This window comes from Ambystoma mexicanum, chromosome 10 (assembly GCF_040938575.1).
Source record: "Ambystoma mexicanum isolate Mex_15411 chromosome 10, UKY_AmexF1_1, whole genome shotgun sequence".
Lineage (NCBI taxonomy): Eukaryota > Metazoa > Chordata > Amphibia > Caudata > Ambystomatidae > Ambystoma > Ambystoma mexicanum.
Window position 1 is genome coordinate 851591998 of NC_090932.1, and position 21453 is coordinate 851613450.

Sequence of the window (21453 nt, forward strand, 5' to 3'; positions counted from 1 at the left end):
ATTTCACAGCTCGTTTTTTTATTTCTGGATATAAAGCTGACTTTCAGTCCTGTAAATGAAAATATACCCAATGCAAGGCCCACATATTTTTTTGCCACTCCTGTAATGTGCCGTGCTTTTCATCTCAGACAGGACAGTTCTCCATTGTAATATAAATGTCCTGGATTCTTCCATGAAAGGCAACAATTTCTTGTTGTGCCTTGTCAAATTATGTTGGACATATACTTTTACTGGCTGCGAAGATCGTACATTTTTCTTACACGTGTCATTTTTTGGATGCTGTGACCAGGCTGCAGCTCACATGGTTTTTTTAAACTGCCACTTTTCTCTATTTGCATCCTATATCTTCCATAGATTTTCCTACTCCGAGCATAAGAATTACATCAGATTCGCAAACTTAAATTAACTGGTGGCCCAACATTTGAAAACAGAATGTAATGGAGTGCCTCCATTGAAATTCCAGATTATAACCTTGATAGCTAAGCACTCAAGAGGTGGGGGCCAGGGGTGGCGAAGTGTGTTTCTGAAACATACCGAGAAACCTGTGGATCAGTAATCCTTCTTCAGTGGCCATGGTCACAAGATGTGGACAGCAGCATTGTGGAGCTCAGAAAAACTAAAGAGAGCATTAGGAGGTTGTTTGAGGAAGGAAGATGATGCCCTGAGAAAACGTCCAAATGGGAAGGAATAATTAGGTTGCCACCAGTTGAGGTGGAGCAGCCACCGGAATTCTGACTGATGTTCAAAATGAGGGCTGTGAGCAGTGAGGACTAGATCAAATAGACACCACATCAATGGTAGCAGAAGTGCCATGGATGCAGATCGGGGGTGAGATGTAGAGCTCCAGATTCATTTACCCTGTATGACTCCCAGAAGAACTGCAGGGAGCTAGGCAGTGGTGAGTGAGCAGCCCAGCTGGTGGAGAAGGGAAATGGTGGAAGACCTGTGAAAACAAAAGGCTGAGATCCAAGAAGATTTGACCATAAGTGTGTATGAGAGAGCTATGGACAGAGAAGTGAAGCAACAAAGCATTGACCAGTGGGATCAAATGTGAGGCTGAGAGGCATTGGAGTTGACATGAGTGGGCAAGAATGTGTTCCCAGGAACGGTACATTACATGTTGTGTAAGATGCAACACAGTAGAATGATATTGTACACTTTTCCTGTCCCTGGGCCATACATGAGTGCACCTCCAGTTCATTACAGGCAATTCCATTGGTTATTTAGCAAACCAATGACACATTTTATCCCTGTGGATGTCAGAACATCTGCTCTGTCGTAGATTTGCTTCTTTGCTGTTAAAATGGTCTGGAAAGCCCCAGTTTTAAACAGAAATGAGAGGCTGGAAATTACTGCACTCAATAAGAGAAATAGTAAAAGTGAAAGGCAGGCCCCACTTTAAAAACAATCCAATATAAAGCATGGAAAGCATACAAGCATTGACTCTTGCCACTGCCAGACGTTCTCAAACAAAACAACAGATTATAAACCAAAAACACATCATGAAGACGATATCAGAATACAGAACCTATGGGATGAGGGGATTGATTAGTGGCTAAACTACATATACATTTCTATATGTGTTAACCTTCTAATTGGGTACCCCATAACTACTGGCTCCTCCTGGGACCACCTCTAAATTGATAACAAACATAAGACATCACCTTTAGAACAAATGACTGGTTAGTTTAATACATACAGGGCGGCTTGGCATTGGGGTTTTTCATTGGTTGGCATCTTGCTGACCAAACATGAGCAACAGACAGGTAATCAAAACATGAGCCAAAGCGGAAGTAGGGGAAGAGATGTCCACAAGCTACTTGTTTATTTCAAGAATAATACCACCCCTCATCTCCTAGGCCATGTGCAAGGGTGATCAGCTTTGTAGATAACCTGGTACGGTACCCCATACCTGGAAATATGCATAAGGGACAAAGCAGGTCTCTTATCTGTGTATGTACTAATGAATAGGCAGTGTTCTTGAATTATGGGCCACATGTGAAAGGACCACATTTTCAATTATTTCACCCTGCATTTATGGGTATTTTACCTACTATTAATTCAGATGTTATAACTTTCTCTACCACTAGAGACTTGCTTCAGCTTACTTTTCCTACAACCTTTTGACTTATAATGACCCTACATCTGGCTCACAATAGACAGTTGTTCTTTTCCAGACCTTAATTAATTTGGGAGTATACTTCTTGTGTTGTGGGAATCCTTATCTGGTGCCTTCTCTGCAGTGTGCAGAGCCTTCCTAAATTGTTTGTAACCTTGTCTATGGCTTTGAGCTACTGAATGACTGTACTGAATGACATTCACACTTACTGTACCTTGTACCATGATTCCTGAGGGTTTAGTGCGCTGCTATAAATGTTAAAATAAATAAATAAACTGTCTGAGCTCAGCACAAATCTTCATTATGTTATTTAGCGTTTTGAATTCTTATGAAACCATGAGGCCTTTCGTTCACTTTACAAGCGTGATGCAGCTTCCATTTTAGAAAAGATAGCTGCTCATTACAGCTGCGTTTCTATGATAGTGAGCTATACTTGCATGTCGCTCATGTTGCATTCAGCTTATTTATCGCTTATGTTATGTTCTTCATGTCTTCATGGTTGCAAATCTTAATATTCTTCATGTCTAAATATATATTTGACTTTGTGTATTTTCTTCATGTTGAGTGCACGTGTGCTTCATGTCTAGTGGATGCATGTGTATGGTTTTATCGTCTGTCTTGCCATTCTCACCGTCTTCAGCTCATATCGTGTTCATCATTTTCTGCACCTGCTTTGTATATAGGTGGTATGGTTGCCTCAGTGAATAATTTATCACACCTGAACTGTATTGGGTGGGGGAGGGGCATTGGCAAAGATGACATATTTGTCTGTCCCTTAACATTCCCCCCTCTGGTTGAGTCCTTGACCACACCCTCATTCTTGCCCTCCTCTGCATAAGGTATCTTGGGTGTCCATATTTTAGTCACCTCACTGAAGTCACCTGCATGTCTTATGTGTTTGTCCACTTTCCAGGTCATATTGCAGCACTCCCCATAAAAATTGCAGAATACCCATCGTCCAATGTAATTGTGAGGGTCTTGGGGATAAGTATATTTTGATCCTGGAGGGACAATAGGGCTTTATTTCATTTGGACATGAGGGAGATTGTCGGTTTGTATGTATTCATGTATGTGAGTGTCCACGTTTATTACTACTTACATCTCAACTGCTCCTTTGACAGCCTTTTTTCAACAACCTATTGCAATTCGTGTAATGCAGAATGCCACCAGGGTGAATATTACTATGGCTATTAAAATCCTGAACGTATTAGCCAGCCAGGTAGGGATCCATGACAACCGATTAGTTAACCTATCATCATTCTCAGGTACATCTACCTCCTCCACCATTTTCATGTGCAGGACTGTTAACATGACTATGGCCTCTGAGAGGGTCCCATTCTCATCATCATGTGATGGTATGTATGTGCAGCAAGAATGCCTGATATTTGAGCATATGCCTCCCTCTATAGCAGTTATCAGATCCAGGATATACCTGTTTTTGACAGTCATGAGATGGATGGCTCTCAACTCTTCTTTTATAGCATTGAAGCCTTTACAGTTGCATTAATTATTTGTAGCAAATTCCATCTGGTTATTTGTGACCAGTTTGCATTTTCATTTGCCTGACAACCGGGAGAAAAGAGGGATGTCAAGAATGCTGCTGCTCTAGTGAACAACTTATGCTCATTTGGTACATCATCGAATGCTTTTGCTGAAAAATAATTCTCCATCTTCCTGCATTGTAGGGTAAAAGATCTTTTGTCTCTCATGTGTGGGTTAACTCAGCGAAAGTTGCCAATTGGTATTTCACTGTGAGTTACTACTAGGGCTGGTGTCGCTATTGTTACTAATGAACACAGACCCCCCCAATTCAGGGACAGCTGCATGTACACTTGTGAATCACAGGCCCAATAGCAGTCCATTAATACTGCAGTGCCTTCATTCCTGGCACCTCAAAAATGTATTTGCATCCTTTGTTTTCTCCCACTTTCACTAGACCAGTATGTTTGAAGCATAATGTGTCATTCTTTAATGGTATTATGGGTACAGGGTCTGCTGTGTCTTCTACCCACATGAACAGTTTGGAAAATTTAGTCCATTCCTTGAGACATATATCATTTGCAGTCTGTACACCCTTTAATGGTACCAACAGGAGTGCATGTGCTTTTCACCCCATCATTCCTTCGACCCATCCTGCTGGAGTAAATAACTGTCTGTATAATAATAACTGGGATCTCTCCCAGGATCCTGGCACCCCAGGTGTCTAACTCCCTACAACATTCGGGCATTGCAACCATTTTTAACATACTATTGTAGTGCCACTTTTATTTGGGCCGTCCAATTTGTACGTTGTCATTTTTTTTCATCTTTGGGTCATTCATCATAGTCTTTGTTTTGATATAGCTATCCTCGTACGGGAAAGTGATTTTTGACATCCATCGTAAAGCAGCTCATCTTCCTTCAAGCTGCCCCATAGTCGTGCAGAATGCTAAGTGTGTTAGGCAGTGTGCATAATGTTTGGGTACTTCTGTGGCTCTACATGTTCTGGTAGTGATCATGGCGTAGGGGACAAAGGAACACTGTCTCTTTATAATTCTGGTTGCTGATTTGCTCTTGTCCTTGCTCTCATCTGTACTGGTTTCATCTCTTCTTCATCTTCAGATTCAGGGTGTTGTGGTCTCCTGTGTAGAGTTTGACATCACCAAAGTGCAGCCATGCCCATCTTCCTTGCATCTTCACAGCCACCTGTGTCAATTCTTCCATGAAAAAAGGGCTGAAAACGTGCAGTTTATGCCACCGGCAGACACATTTTCTACAGAGGTCATTGTCGCCTGGGAATAAAAGTAAAGGTTTCAAAACTGTTATTCCATCAGTTTGTTCATTGTCTTCATCAGTCTTCTTCGACCTCCCGTGCCACGCTCGAAGCTGTCGAGACATAAATGTAACACTATACATCATAGTAGCCAAATATTCATGCATATCAGTTCCCAATACATTTGAAACACTATGTGCATCAGTTTGTGCTTGAGTGGGAGGAGCAAGAGGCACGCGCATGCAGCATCCTGTAACAAGCTCATATGGAGTCAGGTGATCGTCTGAGCCGGGCTGATTATGTATGCAAATAGGGATAAAGGTAGGCAATGGATCCATCCCTTTTTCATGGTCACTTTTAATTTGGTAATGCACTCCTTGAGGATGCCGTTGAGGTGTTCGCAAAAACCGTTTGCTTGAGGGTGGTAAACAGAGGAAAACTTGTGCTTAATGTCCATCAAGAGAGTCATATGCTCAAATACTTAATTTACAAAGTAAGGACCATCTTGGAAATACCTCATGTACGAGGAACTTCACTGCACATGTGGCATCAGGATGTGTGCATGGACCAGCTTCAATCCATCAGGAAAAAGGGCATATGACTACTAGCATATATTTGTAGCCACTATAAATTTGCAACATATCTACATAGTCGATATGCAAATGCTGAAATGGTCCAGTATCATTTGATATTGCTCTTCTTGCTGTTCACAAAGCATGCCCAGCAGTAAACTGCTGGCCCCCTAGGCAGTTCCCAATGAATTTGGCAACATGTTCTGCCAGGTTCTGAACAAGCCAGTCTTCAGAGATCAACACTGCAAGAACTCGTGTGTTATGTGTGCTGGGTGGTGTAATTGGTCTAATGCTACTTTGAGCATTCCCAAGGGCCTAACTGGTTTCCCAGTGCTGCTCTGCCATCACATTGTATCTGTGGAGGACAGTGAGCACCCTCTCCATTTCCAAAATTCTTGTTCTTCTAGTGGTGCTCTTCCCTGCAATCTGCAATTCAGTTATTTGAGCTATAGGTAATGCATTAAAAGCTTCCTTCATTACCATGTTTCATGCACATGTGTAAATAGTTGGTGCAGTGTCAAATTTAGATATTTCAGAAACATTAGCTGCTCTGTTTGCTTCTAAACCAGCAGTCTTGTTGCCACAAGAAATTAAATCTGTACCTTCAGTGTGTATTGTGCACTTTCCCACAGTGATGGCCGATGGGAGTTGGAGTCCGTTTATGAGCCTGTCAAATGGCAGCACATGTTGCACTGGCGAGCAAACTGCACATAAGAAGCCATGCCTTTCCCATCGTGACAGTCCTGCATGTACTGTTGACGTAATGTTGGCAGAGTCAGAATACACTGTTACCGCCTCAACCTCATGTGCTTCAAGTGCCAAAATCAGCACTACCAATTCTGCTGCCTGTGCAGAGAAATGTGATGACATTCTCGCACGTGTTACTGTCTCAATGTTATCAGTAAGTTTTGCTTTAAACTACTGCTGACCCACTGTGTCTCTCACCTGGCCTCTGGTCTATCAATGAGGACCCATCAATGAAGAGGATTGTCCCCACTACAAGGGTATTCTCTTTAACCTATGGTATCTCAACATGATGTTCAGTGTACTTGGTACAGGCGTGCACATGATCCCCTTCCTCCACTGGCTCTACTATGAATTTGGCTGGATTCATTACATTGCATCCGGCAATTTTGATCACTGGGTTTGACATAACCACTTCATAGTTTGAGGCCCTCTGTGTGGTCAATGTGCTTTTAGGCTTTTCAAGAATGGCAGACAGGGAATGCTTGACAACTGGCTCCACCATCCTATTCCTCTCTGTTTGCGCTGATTTCTCCTCCTCTCTCCTCACAACCACCTCCAAACTCCTTCTTGTGGGTGATTTCAACATACACCTTAGCTCTTCAATCACAGCATCCCCTCTCTTCCATGACCTTTGCACCTCACTCTCCCTCCATTCTCCCTTCTTTTCCAACCCACTCGGCTGGACACACTCTTCATGTCTTCATCCGCTCTGATCTTTCACTCTCCCCACCACTGATCACCCCTCTTTCCTGGTCAGACAACTCTCTCCTCTCACCTGGGACCTCTCTGCCTTCTGACCACCCCCCAGACCTGCCAACCTCAATCACCAACCTCCGTTCGATGAAATGAGTGTTAGCTGCTTCCTTCGCTTCCACATTTATCTCTCGCTCCCCCACTGCAGACTCTACCTCTGACTCTGCTCTCAGCAATGTCCATCTGTCCATTACTAATACCCTTGATATTCTTGCCCCAGTCATGAGTATCCACCTGAAACAAGCATAACACATGGTACGACTCTGAACTTGCATCCTTGAAACACAAGTGCAGAGCTGCGGAATGAAAGTTGCAGACTTCAGGCTCACCCTCTGACGAACTGGCCTGTCACCCGCTCCAATGGTAATACAAACTATCAATCTGCACCAAGAAAAGGGCCCACATCCAGGCTTGCATCTCTGGTGCATCCAACTACATGGCTGAACTCTTTAAAATCTGCAGGGATCTAGCCAATCCTTCTGCAGTCTCCTCACCTCTCTCACCCCAGGCTCTCTGCAATGTAAGTGTTTTCAACCCAGCACTCCACCTAAGTCAATGCCTTGCGTGAGATGCCCAGCTGGAACCCTTAATTATATATTTTTATGTCAAAAAGGTAGCAGGCATGATAGCCTGTTCTGAGATGAGAGTTTGCAGCACACGCCTTTTGCTCACTCTACCTTTCCAGCACCGAAATGCTTTGGCAATTCCTCTCTGAACAAGAGTACCAAAAGCAACAGCTTCACCTCACTGATGAGGCCCAACGAGGCTGAAACACGTGTATGGGGTTGCTGTCGGTACTCTTGTTCAGAGAGGAATTGCCATAGCCTTTCGGTGCTGGACTGCCCATGTGGGCGGGACAAAGACTGATATGCAAATGGTTATTTCCCATCTGTGAAAGGTACAGTGAGCAAAAATCGAGTGCTGCAAACTCTCATCTCAGAACAGGTTATAATGCCATGTTCTTTCTGGAGAGGAGCACCTGCTACCTTTTTTGAACCATATATTTTTATGTCTAAAGTTCTTTCATTTCTGAACGATGAACCCTTATATCATGCCCCTCTCTTTGAAGCCCCCCCCCCCCCCCCCGGTCTCACTGAACCAAGAAGTAGGTTATTTTGTAAAGTTAAAAGGTTTATTTGATGGATTTGAACAAGATATATATCACACTTTTATGAATTTGAACAATATCTAGATATTACACTATTAATATGTATACAATGATCAGCAATGGGTAATATAACAATCAGCAATCTCTTTAATCAATAGGAGTATGGACGAGAAGAATAATGTAGGATAGAATAAACTTTGTATGGGTTCAGTCAAATGCAATGATAGGAAATTAATGCAGCCCAGAAATAATACTTTTGTGTGTTCAATCAAATGCAATGTAATCACTCTTTCCCCCTGATACTACTCAATCCCCCCTAATATGCAATATAGAAATGGAAGGAGAGAAAACAGGTTTCAGGAACATACACACTCAACAAATGCAAGTTCAATCCCAATTCCCCCCAGCAAGCATAGAGAGAAACAGGAATGATTTTAAAACAGGTTAATTGGTTTTGAATGTGATTTTAAATGAATGGGAAAACACTGAAAACTGACTTTGATTCTTCTCTAAATGGGATTAAAAACTAGTGGGAGCCACTTTGGATAGTTCCAGATAGACACTAGCAATGATGTTTGAATGACTGGCAGATAGGCAACTGAATTCAAAGGTTGAGTGCAAGAGATAGCTATTTTATATGGGATGAAATTGAGCCAAATGCAGAATCGCAGCAAACTTTTCTGCACTTGTTAAGTGCTATTGTGTCAAAACTATAGGTGTTGGGTTGGTTTGAAAGCTGAAGATGTCAGCTTTAATCTGACACTTAAATTTCGTTCCTAGCATGTATGGTTCAGAAGTTATGAAGGTTTTAGTAAAGGTCGATTTTTCTCAAAAAGATGAAAGATACGCTTTTGAAGATTACAAACAAGGATTGGCTTTAAACTAAGGGGCTATGAAGATGCGAGATACCAACGGTACAGCCACCAGTCCAGAGGCACCTCTGTCTGATCTTTTCCCGCTGCAACACTTGCCTTTCTTCAGCAACTATATTAGCGCAAAGATGATTTATCACTGCAATTATCACAGGATTATATGGATGAGAGAAGGATTTAGGACAGACAAAAGAGATTCTGTAATGCAGTTCTGGATATGCTAGAAGGAGTTTAGATGGGATTACTTAAGGATAAGAGATTGGCTATGGACAATTGTATGCTAAATACTCACAACTATGGTTTTGGAATAGGCCCGTCCAAGATCTGGTCAAAGGTTTGGGGCTGGAATCTGCTCGGCACCGGACAGGATTCGGGTGTTTGGTTCTGCACTCAGTAAGACACCCTGGGCTTTGCACGGCCTCTTGGACTGGATCTGACGGGTTGGTTATGGGTTACAGCTCTGCTCTACTGGTTTGGATCTCTGGGTTCTAGCAAGGGTTCTTGGCAAGAACCAGAAAAACGGCACAGCCTGGCTGTTGAATTTGTTATGCCCCTTGGAAGTTTGGGGTTAAAATCAGGTTGCAAGATATTAAAGGCCAGCTGAGAAGGGTTCAGCTTTTGGTTCTGGGCCTTCTGCTTTCAGAGTTCTGGAGTCTTGATCTGGGTTCTTCCTGCAGTGTGCTTCACCAGTAAATCAATTGATGGGTGAATGTGTGTCTCTCTCTAGGTCCTCAACAGTCCCTATTTATATATTTCCTAAGGGGGTGGCTAGGCTGATTATACTATGCCCCCCTCTAGGAACCTGATTGGTCAAAGTATTCCCTCTCTCCTGATTTGAGAAGGAAACAGTGTGTCATGATGTGTCATGATGATGATGTGTTTATGGTGCAGGGAAAAAACCTCCTCTTTGTTTTTAAAAAGAAAATCTATTTTTCATATAAAACATATTTCCAATATCACCAACTTGCTAATAATACATATTTACATCACAAATTAAATAAGGCACGCATCCATCAAAGTCCCATCTTTTTAAGAGTTTCGGTTCACAAATGACAGTTTTTTGCACTTTTGGTTAGTTACCCAGTGTCAGATCTGTACAACTTTTTCCACATACATGCGCATAACATCTGGGCATACTCCTGTGAAGTTTTTATATTTTTAGCATTATCACAACTGCTACAAAGTCAACATTTTGATAGTTCTGTCTCTGAATTTCGCACAAATTCCAGAGTAATTTTAAAATGTGAGCAGAAATTTTATTTTAACAACACTATATTTACAGATTTTTACCAATTTTGTTCGGTTTTCTATGAGTCTTTTTCAAAAAGATATTTTCTGTGCTCTCCGGATAAACAAAACTGTCTGTCCCCGCCCCCAAGGTTTTGGCTAGGCCAGAGCAGTCTCAGGCTTCTTGTTTTCTGTCGACACCCAAATTAGCATTTCCTTTCAGTAAAGGGAGTCTTTTGTCTCCTGTCAGAGCAACAGGCCAAAGCTCCCTTCCACTTCCTTTCACACCTCCCTGCCAGTTCCTCAGCGGAGAGCATGGGGGAAGATTCCTTTTTTTGGGAGAAACTGTGGAATGTCTTTGAAGCTCAGTGTGGTTGGCTTTAACTTACTTTTAAAACAATGTTTAAAATAGTCTTTTTCTAAAATACAATGTACATTTTTGCAAATATAGCCACAAATCTCTTAATTCCAGCCTTTTTAAAACATAGAGATTGAATTGTCACCCTATATTACTTATGATAGGAAGTCTCTTCTTGTCCATACATTGATTTTAATGTGCAAGTTTTAAAATGACAGGTTAATTAAATGACAGTTTCTGACACAGGTGAGTGGTGGTACTGAGCCCATATCTGACATATTTTTCCAATGCCAGCATCTTTGAATGTGGATTTTCTTCTGATAAAATGTACTTCTGCTGACATTGGGCTTAAGTGGATTCTTTAAATAAAGTGATGTTTAACACCCAACAAGGATGTTGGATCTTTTGTGATGTTTGGGAACCATGACTTTTGCACTTCTCACAGCCAAGGAAAAACAGATTTTCAAGCAGTTCTGGGTTTCCCTTGCAATGCAGCACTGCTTTTTCAAGTAGTTTCATTTTACTCTGTGGGCAGCCCAATGGTTTTGGCAGTAGTCTCCTGTGTTACCACTGACATCTGCAAAAGTGATTGGCGGCCTCTTTTTCAGGTTTCCCTGCGCAATGCTCAGCGATTTTTAGTGCATATAAGGCTTTTAAGAGGCCATTCTGTTGTTTCCAATGCAAGCAGCGCACAGTGAGGTTGCAGGGCATAGACTAGTGGGTTAAACATCCCACAGCAATGCATTGGTCACACACTTCACTGCAAAGTCCCAGGACATTCTGAGCACCCTTGCCTTCCCCTCCCCTTCTCCCACCGCCCAGCCTCCTATGGCTGCCCACCCTCCGTCTGCCTCTCCCTCCTCCTTCTCTCCTATCACACCTGATGATCTCACCAGAGTTGTCCGGTCCATGAAGGTCTCCTCCAAACAGGTTCCCCCTGCTCTTCCAGAACCATTAAGGACAATATTGGCTCTCTCACCCTACTCTCTTGCTACTGGATCTTTCCCGTCCTCCAGCAAGCACTCCCTTGTGTGGCCCCTCCTGAAAAATCCTTCTGCAGACCTGCAGAAGCTGGTCTTCCCCCAACATACCCAGAACACTGAACTTGTTGTTGGTGTTCACAACCACCCATTTGGATTTCGAGCATGCAGAGGCACAGAAACTGCTCTTCCAAACACCCATGAGGAACTGCTTGCATCTTATGGTGCCAACTCTCCAGCTGTTCTCATTCTACTTGATCTCTCCTCTGCTTCTGATACGGACAACCACTCCATTCTCATAAAATGGCTACATGACACCCTTGGGTTCTCGGAGCGGGAACTGGACTGGCGGACTTCCTTCCTCAGTGACCATCCATCTCAGGTTATTCTGGGCTCTTTCTCCTCTCCCACCTCTATTTCTGATTGCAGTGTTCTCCAGGGCTCCAACCTCTCTCGCTAGCTCTTTAACACCTATCTTGCTCCACTTGCACACCTCATTTTCACCTTCTCCACTAACTTCCAGTGTTACACAGATGACACACAACTCTTCTTGAAATTTCCCTCCGACCATCTCCTTACTTCTTCCATCATTCCTGACTGCCTTTCTGCCATCCAGACCTGAAGCACTTCCAATGATCTCTGGCTCAATGCCAGCAACACTGAAATCCTTCCTATTGGGACTCCTGCTCCCTCATTCTGCCCCTCATTCTGGCATTCTTCTATGGCCTCTATGGCTTCTCTTTCTTCTAAAGCTAGAAACCTTGGATTCATCTTCGTCTCCTCCCTTTCCTTTCTCCCTCACATTCAGGACCTTGCCAAGAAGGCCCACTTTCAACACTACCTCCTCAAAGGAATTCTCCCTTTCCTCACCTTTCCCCAGAAGCTCAATGTCTCTAGAGCTCTGGTTCTCTATAGGCTAGACTACTGCAATAGCCTCTTCATTAATCTACCCTCTTCTTCTCTATGAACCCTCCAGCATATCCAGAACAGTACTGCATGACTTATCCTTGGCCTCAAGCACAGGGACCACATCTCTACAGCCCTTACAAATGTACACTGGCTCCTGGTTGCTGCAAGGATCAAGTTCAAATCCCACTGCATCATCCATATGGCTGTCTGGGGCCGGGGACCATGCTATCTACAACTTGCTCTCACTAAATACTCTCCCTCCAGATCTTTACGTTCCTCCAGCACCAACTCTCTGTGTTTCAAGAGCTATGCTAAACAGGCTTAGTGGCGGGCGGCCAATCTCTTTCCTCAGCAGGCTCCTTACTTTGGAACATCCTCCCCCTTCCTCTGCATCTTGAGCCGGATCTCCTCAAATTCCAGAAGCTCCCCAAGACTAAGGGCCTCATTACACGGTAGGTGGTAAGGGTTTACCGGTACCGGTATTTTACCGGTACCGGTAAACCCTTACCGCCTTACTACGAGGCCCCTTTGCGGGTTGGAGAATTTAACGCCTGGTTTTTGCAGGCGTTAAAAACCAACCCGCAAAGGGACCAGGGAGCTAATTACGGTACCGCAATTTGCGGTGCCGTAATTAGCACCTTGCCCATTCCCATTATGCCCTATGGGGCAAAAATGGGAATGGGGAAGGGCAATGGGGGAAGGGGGAATTACCGCCCCACCAACCTTGGAATAGGGCAGTAATTCCCCTTTCCACCAAGGCGGTGCCGGTCAAGGTGCTAATAGCACCTTGGTCCACCGCTGTCCGTGTAATGAGGCCCTAAGACTTTCCTTTTCACCTATTCTTTCCCTTACTCCCTCATCTGTTAAAACCCACAGTCACTGAGATTGGTGACCATAGCACTTGTGTGTCCGCTTGGGCCGTGGCCTCCCACACCAAATCACTTTCAGCCTCCGCCTGCTCCCAGCACTTGCCTTGGCACCCACTGGCCCATGCCACCATAGGCCTGCACTTACTTATTTTTGGCATTCGACCCCTCACCAAGACATTTACAGCTGCCTACTCCCCCACTCAACAGCACTTCCCTACTGGCACACATAGCACTTACCCCCACTCCTGCATCCCTTCTCTCTCCATGCACTTGCACGTTCTGAATGCTCAGAAGGCCTAGTAGGTCCGCCTCTATCTTTCATTGTTTTATTTGATTTTCATTCATATGTTCCCTCCCCATTGCCCTGTGGTGCTTTGAAACACAATCTACTTGATGTATTAATGCATTACCAATGCACCATAAATAAATAAATAACGTTACTGCATAGCCCATTTGTATGCTTGCAGACTTCTCATTCACAAAGGCTGATGCCACCAATGCGTGTTCTCATGGATAATGACCTCTCATCGCTGGATCTAAGATCCCACAGTAAAATGTTAGTGGCTTGTGTCCTATGGTAGCTCTTTGAGCGAGGACAGCCATCATCACTACTCCATTTGAATGGGAAAATAGAAATAATTATTTATTATAGTCAGGAATTTCTAACACAGGAGCTGGGCTGATCGCTGATTTTAATTCATCAAAGGCATCTATCAATTTGCCTGTCAGGCGATGTCACTGTTCTCTTTCTGTGCTTCTTTGAGTCCTTTTAAAAGTGGCCTTACATATGTGCTGTAATCAAAGACCCATACCATGCAATAATTACCAAAGCTGGGTATCTTCATAATTGCTTCTGTTCTTTTAGGTGTCACTTTTCTTCCTTAGTGTGATATTAGCGGGCCAACATTGCATTTTTTTTCTTTTTCATCATTGTACCCTTTCTCTGGCAAGACTGTCATCAGTTGTATTGAATTTCTTCTGTACTCTTCCTCTGTCTTGTAGCATACCAGAATGTCATCTAGATATTGTATTACTGTGCTGTCAAGATGTACGTTCCCTAAGTCCATCTGAAGTACTTGGTTGAAGACCTAAGGTAGCTCGCAGTGCCCCTGAGTTAAACAAGTTTGTTTTCACTTTATTGTGTGATAGGTAAACAAGGTCAAATCTTGGGACTCCTCATAATATTGTGGCTCGGTTCGGAACCAGTCTGAATTCTGCTTTAACAATATTGTTCAGGGGGCACAAGTCCTGAATAAATCTCCATGACCCCATGTTGCTTTTTTCACTGGGTACACAGCCGTGATACATGGAGATTCTGATAGCACTAGTATCCCCTGTCACATTAGGGCAGCAGTGCTGTTATACATACTTTTGTCTGTTTCTTTTGACATTAGGTACTGTCGCATCTGTAATAGGATAGCTCCTTGCTTCAATTTAATTTTGACTGCCCCTACTTATCTGGACACTTTAGAAATGTGATGCAGCCTCCATTTTAGAAAGGATTGCTGCTCATCACTGCCGTGTTTTCATGTTAGTGAGCTATACTAGTGTCTTGTTCAAGTTGCAATTAGCTTATTTATTGCTTATGTTATGTTCTTCACGCCTTTATGGTTGCAAATGTTAATTTTCTTCATGTCTAAATGCATATTTGACCTAGTGCATAGTCTTCATGTTCAGTGCACGTGTCCCTCATGTCTAGTGGATGCGTGTATGGTTCTATCATCTGCCTGTTTATTCTCGCCATCTTTAGCTCACATTGTTTTCATAATTTTCTGCACCTGCTTGGGAAAACAGGTGGTATGGTTGCCTCAGTGAATAACGTTTGTCACCTAGGCAGTATTGGGCTTGGTGAGGGGCATTAGCTATAGATGACCTATTCATCTGTCCCTCAACACTGCTGTTTGTGGGTTTGAATGTGTTAAGAGCCACATTCTGCAGGAATATACAATATCACCTTTGGTTGGCCAGAAAATTGTGATTAGGGTTTTAATTCCCTGTGTGTCACATGTTAAGTGGCATGAACCACATCTCTTACATGCATTTTGTGGGGACACCCAACAAGCAGCCATGTCCTTCTATTGGTCATGTTTTGCATCAATTCTGGGATACTGTGTAGGTACTAATTTGTGGATAAGTTGGCCATCAGAAATAGCCTACAAATTAATAATGTGGCATCTTTTGTAGCCCCAAAACATGCGTTCATGTTCCTTAAGCTGAATAAGAACCACCTGTGCACCTTCAATCACAACAACCACCTTAGGTATGTCACCCACCCTATAAATGTCTCCGTTGATGCTATTCACAAAGGTGGCTTCTGTTTGGAACTAGATGTATTTTACGCCACAATTACCTGCAGCATCCAGTGAGATGCTAACAGCAAAACCACAGTAGTCTGGCACATTCCACTAGCACAGACATGTGTAACACTCATCACCTTCAGTAGGATGGAGGTTATAATGTCAATCTATGATATTGGGTCAGCTGCAGTTGCATCCCCCAAGTACATGAAAGTCTTCTAATCCAGCTGCAAAATGTGTATAATGTGCTCGACTGTCATTGTTTGTAGAACAACCCTTTATTGGAATGTGCATTGTCTGTAAGCCCGCCTATGATGGCTCCAATCACTGCTGTCACATTGAATGCACGAGGTGAAATGTTCAGGTAATTATCAAATGGCAGTTCAATACATGCATCACATTAGGCCTACTTAGTGGGGTGTCAACAAATGTCTTGGTTTACCTCCTACACATTTGGGACCTCCCTATATGATGTGTGTTGTGGGATATTTTCGGGACTTCTGTAGTGCCTACACAGATATGTGCATGTGTGCATCATCACCATAACAATGATTGCTTGGTTCACTAACTTGACAAATGTAATCCATTTGTATGTCAATAAATGTGCATAGCTACTCATGGCAGGGAAGCACTGTTGGTAGGGCACACACGCAACCCACATTTCAACTCCCACTTCTACTTAATTGTTAAGTCCGCTTACAAATTTGGCATAGATATCTGTGAACACATTGATGTGTGTTCTGAACAAAGAGGCTATTTTTTTATGCAATGCACTTTTTACAAAGAACATGCAGTTGTAAAAGAGCAGTGAGTATTTTATAGTTGACCAAAACACTTGTAAAGCCAGTCTGCATTCCTCTTGCTGCATAGCAGCACAGAGGTATTGGTTAAAGTTGCCATTATTAAATTAGCACATACTTCTTTCAGTAGCTCAGGATGCATTGATGTGGGTCAAATTGTTATCTTGCCAATGTGGCAACCCTATAAACCACACACCCCTGATGCATGCCGCATTGCCTCTAAACCTGTTCCTACGACACACACTTAGTTTTCTCCTTTCCCCAATGTACCCACATTTAGTGGTGCTGTATCCTACTTGTCGTCATCATTGCCTTTTTCTGGTACTCCTTCCCTATCTGGTTCACCAGCTTTCACATGTGACCTTGGTCATGGGCAGCTTTGTCAACGTTATCAGCTTTATCAACACTAATGCCACGTGAACTCCCACTGCTGCCATGCTGGTCAAGCATGGCAGTTCATTGAGTGGTGTGTGCCTTTTGGAGCACTTTGGTTGTTTCCTGTGTTGACACCCTCAGTGTTGTGGTTGCTCTATGTTCAGGGGTCATCCAACTGACTGGTTTTTCAACAGGCTTCCAAGAGGTGTACCTCAAAGTTTTGACCGTGTGAGTGACCGACTGACATTTTTTTGGAAGTATATTTACTGTTGAAGTTTCAAAGATTGTGGAGTTGTAGGTTCAGGATTGGTGGTCCCCTGCGCACCTTGTGTTTATGCTCAGATTTTTGCCTGCTGCCTAGTACATGGTTTGTCCGGGAACCCACTCCAAGGTTCCTGAGTAATTGATGCTTGGTGGGGTGACAAACCTTATTTGAGTGTGGGCGCTGGCTGGATCTGTGGGCCTCATTACGACCCAGGCGGTAAATTACCGCCTGGGTCGTACCTTTACCACCATGGCGTAAACTATGTTTACGCCATGGTGGTTGGCGGACTTACCGCCCCATTCCAAGGTGAGTGGGGCGGTAAGTCCCCATTAACCCATTTACCCTTCCCCATTCCCATTTTTGCCCCATAGGGCATAATGGGAGTGGGGAAGGCATTAATTACGCCACCGTAAATTACGGTGGCGTAATTAACAACAAGGTCCCTTAGCACCATGGATTTTAACACCTGCTAAAAGCAGGTGTTAAAACCTCCATGGCGCTAAGGGACCTCGGAATCAGGCGGTAAGGGTCGGCGCTGTTTATGCCGCCGTAAACCCCTTACCGCCTGGGTCCTAATGAGGCCCTGTGTGTCCAATGTTGGTAGTTGAGCTACCTATTTGTCATCTAATAATAGTCCAATCTTTAGGTTTGTAGACATGGTGTTTTATTGGTGTACATTACCAAAAGCAGGGTGATAGGGACTCACTATCCAGCAGGACTGTGGCTGGAACACTTCGCCGATCCCGGCAAAAGACCAGGCTACTCAGCCAATTTCCTGACATCCTAACGCGGGTGAAAAATCAACAGCTCCAGCTCGAGCCTTCCGATATAACACCCCTGCCTTGAGAAAGACTTAGGTTGAAACACGCGTTGGCTGTTTTGTTTCACTTTTTTGGCTGACAATGCCATACTGACTGGTTTTGGTAATGTACACCAATAAAATGCCATGTCTACAAACCTAAAGACTGGACTATTATTAGATGACAAATAGGTAGCTCAACTAGCAACATTGGACACACAGATCCGGCCAGCGCCCACACTCAACTAAGGTTTGTCACCCCACCAAGCATATATCTACTGTTGCTCATGATCGGAGGTTATTTGGCGGTTTCCCTTTTCAATGCCTTTCTTTTGATGTTATGGCCGTGTCTCATCATACTGTCTCTTCTGCCGGACTCTCCCCTTAAGTGCCAAGGGTGAAGTATCTCGTCCTTGGGATTAACTCCCTGTTGCCAAGGACGAGATACCTTGTCCTTGACACTTAAGGGGTTAATGAAACAGAAAACGTTAGAACGTTTGAATGGAAAAATACCAAAATCACCAAAAAAGGCCTTGGCACTGGGGCAGGGGGGGGAGACCCATGGCAGTTAAAAGGTTAAAAAGCACCTCTCTTTTTCTGGTATTATGATATATACAAACCTGTACCTTTTTTTGTTTGTTGTTGTTGGGATCTGTGCTTTTGGTTGCCCCAACCTTACTTTGGCCTACCTGCATTTGTTCAACTTTAGTGTAGTGGAGCTTACTTTGGCAGACCCATGAGCAACGACAACGATGCAGGAAGTGTACACTCAAACTCCTGATTAGCTCTGGAGCATGCAAACATGGTTGAACCTTCACTTTTAACAGCCTACCGGCCATGTCTGTACGTCACTGCACGTTTTCTCCTCCCGGCTAGCATTTTTTACTCAACTCCCTTCTGTCTTGCCCCGTCTTTGTTTAATGTATCCCCTGTCTGCTTTGTGAATCTGCACTCGCATCTCTTTGTTATCGAATTCCACCTTTCTGATGTGATTACGCTGAATGACACTGTGTCATTCCTGCTATTGTCAAATATGATGCTTTCACTAAAGGCGGGGATGCTATCTTATGTTAAGACTTTTTTTTGCACTGTGCGACTCACCACAAAAGTGCATCTAAATGTGATGAGGCTTGTCCAGAGAGTGGCCCCTGCCAGGAGTATTCCGGGCTTGCTCAGCGAGAGAATAGGAAAGGGCAGCAAGAGATGAGGGGTAAGGATGAGAAAGGTTAAATGCATATGAAAGGGTTATACCGGTAAGTAAGGGGGCGGAGGGTGGGGTGAGGGATGGAGACTGTTGTAGTCTGCATGCCTGACGACGAGTCAGTGACCACTGATCAAAGCAATACTGCTGGTCAAAAAAGGGCAAATGCCAAGAAAAGCTTGCATGTCACTTTAACTTCGGAATTCATAATTTGTATATTTGTACAAACATAGAAATGCACAATTCCACCATACAAAAATGTGTAATGCACAGTCTTACTTCACACGTCTGCTCTGGGTGATCAGAGTAAATCCTTTTTGAAGAAGCCAAGTTTAAAACTTTGACGGTCTGGTTGGTGTGTGCCACAGCCCCCCAGACTCTGCTGTAACAAACCTTGAGGCGTGTGGTCACTTCCTTGGCAAAGAGCACTTTGTGCTGATAACACCGCTCCTCGCGGCCCTCGGAGGGACTGGCTGCTGGAAGTCTGCGCCGTACCTCATTTCCGCCCGATACCTCTCGCGCGGGTGATCCTCCGACTGAACGGCGCCAACTACAACATGCTACCTACCGTGAGGGAGCAGGGCACAGGCCGCCCGAGTCAGGAGTTATCGTCTCCCGCACTGATTGACGAAACCAAGAGTGAGCAGAGAAAACAAACACGAACACAGGCTGCAGTGTGCCGGCAGTCAGCAGGGACTTGGGGTATTTGGCCTCGGTGAACTCTCTCTCTGGGTAGGTTATCTTCGCCTTCTGCTATCATTTATCATAACTATGCGAGCCAAGGGGAGGGGAAAGTGACAGGCCTGTATTATTTCTATTGAAACCTTCGGAAGACATCTTTTTAAAGCTTCGTTTACCCCCTGCTACCCCGCCAGAGCAGTCCCCTGGCCTGAAACCCCACTCCTTCCCACAGCATCCCCCCCCCCCTATAGAAAAGGGGAATATGATACGGGCAGTACCATCGATTGCTGATTTGAAGAAAATAAATCCATCCTTGCCCCGATGACGCATTTTAGTTTACTAGAGACAAAACAGTGTGATGGTCTTTTTTCACTACATTTTTTTTTAAGTAAACGGCAGCGGCATTTCTTCAAGCACAAGACAAGTCGTGTATTGTTCTTGACAGCCCCCTAAAGCCTTCTATGGGCCTGAACCCCTGTAGTGTTCTGATGAATTTCTCATACCACAATCGAAGCAGGCAGCACTAAAGAGCTGCCTCAACAACCTAATACCTGCATTGCTACTCTCAGCACACGAGTCTATGACAAGATCTTCCGACACAAAGGTAAGTACGATAACTTCTTTTATTAGCATAGACCCCACAGGCAGCTCCCTCTTCCAGAGTCTCTTGTAACTGGCCGCCGTGGAATGTTGACTCGCAAACTGGCATCAACATTCCACTAGGGCCCGTGTACATTACAAGATACCCGTGCACATTACAACATATCCCCTTCCCTTACATAACAAAAATATTCACTACCAGAAGAAAAGAGAAAAACATCATAATGCACAAAACAGGAATGGAATAATGGTACTAAACGAAAACACCCACAAACCTAACATCATGCGTTGCAGTAATGCGGGCACATAATCAAAATGAAACATTGCATCTTGAAATAAAGCAATTTGAACATTTAACAAATGTAGTCTCTAAATCTTATGGGGGGCCCACATCGCCTAGCCAGGCGACCCCCTTCTTGCCCCACATCACATTGCTGAGGAGGAACAGTCCGGCACTCCACATTCAGAGCCGAACTAGAAGGGCCCGGAACGACCACTTCTTGTTCGCACCTAACCGCTTGCGAATCCACAGGATCATAGTCCAGCACTGTGTCCTGTGACTCCAGATTAGACTCTGCCTCCGAACCTCCAACACACTTGCGCTTGCAGCCATCCACCACCACCCGTCTCTTACTCCACACCGAGACATCCTCCAATTGTACATGACCCTTGCCAACCTTAACCACTCTCCTCGAGGGCAAAAACATACTGTTGCCCTTGTGAACCCTCCTGGGATTTTTTATGTGCACATCATCCCCAGGCTTAACAGACAATTCTTCCTGAATTTCTGGGAAGAGACCACAGCTTGCTGGCGCGCCAAAATACTGCGATGTATATCCTGCAATTCCACATGACATGTCCCACCACTGCCCATAGCCAAGGTCCTCAACAATGTACCTGCCTTCCTGCCCCTCATGAGCTCAAATGGAGACCTCCCCGTAAGCACATTAGGAGTTCTCCGATATGCAGCCAGGTACTGTGTCACCACTTCCTGCCAATCCAACCCGTTGGCCAGAGCCAATTGTATGGCTGACTTAATTGTACCATTGGCCCTCTCAACCAATCCATTAGCAGATGGATTGTATAAAGCCGTCCTAAAATGGGAAATGGCATGCTGGTCTAAGAATTCTCTCATAACTCTGGACGTGAACTGCACACCATTATCTGTA